Raw genomic sequence first — 2152 nt, 5'->3', positions numbered from 1 at the left:
CGTAAGGTACTTGCCATTTGTCACACCTCATCACCTAATAATCGCTTGACGCTTTAACTGTCTTCCTCTAAAATGGAGAAAAATCCCCGTAAAGCCATAGACTGCCTTTTCCTTTCCAAGTTTGGTACACTCGTTGACTTTATGAGATTCTATTATTTGTACAGCGCAAAGCCCTCACAAGGGCCAGTCTTCTCGCTGGACGAGACAACAATCAGTCGGAGAGCAGAGCCGCTGTGATACACGCAGAGCAAGAATACCGAGAGCCTCAGTAGCTATAAATAACTACACGGTAGCCAAATAGCAGATTTTGCCGACACCCAGTCGCTCACATACCTTACCTTTTCCTGATTTTCGAACTGACCTCCACAGCCAGTTATAGGACTTGCGGCTTAACGAGAAATTCGAACCACAGTGGAACTCATCATTTTTCACGGTAACAAATCACTACCAGGGAGGAGAGAAGCAATAAGTGACAAAAAATGTAAAGCTGGCTGAGGAATTATTTTTATTTATAATCTGACAGTCATCGACCTACTTGCCAATTATTTTAAAATTTTTTATTATTATTATTTTTTTTAAATTGATGTTGAGCTACCCTCAAACGTTCAAACCAAAACAGTGTCGAGAAACTGAGCACATTATTTCTAAGTATGTGCGAGAGAAAAGTTTTTTTTTTTTCGTCACAGAACTTGCACCCCTATGCTAAAAAACATTGTAAATGATTGAACTGATCTGCGAATATTGCGGTCTGTTTCGTCACAAAGCTGCATGACCTGGGCGGGGGTGTTCGGGCCGTCACTGGTATTAAACGGGAATCAAGCTGATTGAATAATAAAGGGGAATTTAGTGCTCGAACCTGGACAAAGCGATCACCATTAGTTAAAGAAGTATCCCATATGGTGGAATGCGGTAACTGTGGAAGTCCTGACAGTTAAGGTGAGACGTCTCAAGAGTATAACAATTGTAGTCTTCTGCGATTCATAAATAGATAAGTGGATTTGTTGAGTGTTATAATGCCCTGCGAAAGCTTTTTATTTTAATTCTTTGGTCGGATTTCCTTCCTGTCGCCACAAACCCATTAACCCCAGCTCTCCTGAAGAAGGAGCAAGGAGCAATGTGCGCCTCGATATGTAAATCGTGAACTCTTTGTTCTGTGTATGTTCGTATCATAGTTACCCGTGTGTTGTGATCCTGAGGTGGAGATAGGAAAGCAGCAAATGTGGAAAACGCCTAAAATCCACTGTCTGGCTGCCGGTGTGCAAGGTAGACGGTCATCAGTCTGACACTTCGATTCGATTCAGATGGAGCTTCGCTCCCTGTCACAAAAAAGGACGCTGCATGTTGTTACATCATACTATTGTAAGAGTAATTAAAGATACATTATTTCACAGTTCACACAACTGACACACTGCATAGAATCAACTTCGCAATGAGGCTGGTCGTTGGCGACGGTGAAGGGTTTATCGGGCTTAACTGCGCTATCCAATGGTGACAAACGGAATCAGTGGTAATGGTTGTAAAGCGAGTGCTTTATCCTTTGACATGTCACGCCCCACTGCTCTTTAGCTCCAGCGAACAATATAGGAATTGTAACTCTTGTGACTACCTTGTAACTTATCATTTACTCGGCGCTAGCATAACCTTGATTTTGTCCGCTTGATTTCAGATGTTTACCCAATGTCTTGTAATTGCTTATAATGTGTTCAGCTTTCCTCTCTTTATTTTGATTGCAGTTTTGTCAGACAGCAACTGGAATCATATGGTGTCAACCTGAAACTCTGTGAGATTGTAGAAGACAAAGAATTCCCTGTCTCGATTTGTATAATTAATAAGAGTAATGGCTCACGAACGATATTGCATCATAGCGGCGAATGGCCATGGGTTTCGTATGAAGCTTTTCTTAAAATAGATTTGTCACAGTATGCTTGGATTCACCTTGAGGTACCGTAAACTAGGAGATATAACACAAAGTGCATTGTGTAAAGTTCATTAAGAGGAACTGAAAGACTTCGAACATTTTGTATTTTACATCTGTCTCTATGTACTTACAATTGTCTTTAATTTTTTTGTGCAGGCACGAAACTTCGACCATCTGAAGAAAGCGACAAAGAGGATTCTGGCTTGGAATTCCGGAGATCGCAGACCTATCCCG

The sequence above is a fragment of the Schistocerca piceifrons genome, chromosome 3, assembly GCF_021461385.2.
Source record: "Schistocerca piceifrons isolate TAMUIC-IGC-003096 chromosome 3, iqSchPice1.1, whole genome shotgun sequence".
Lineage (NCBI taxonomy): Eukaryota > Metazoa > Arthropoda > Insecta > Orthoptera > Acrididae > Schistocerca > Schistocerca piceifrons.
Note: the sequence above shows the minus strand (reverse complement) of the source record.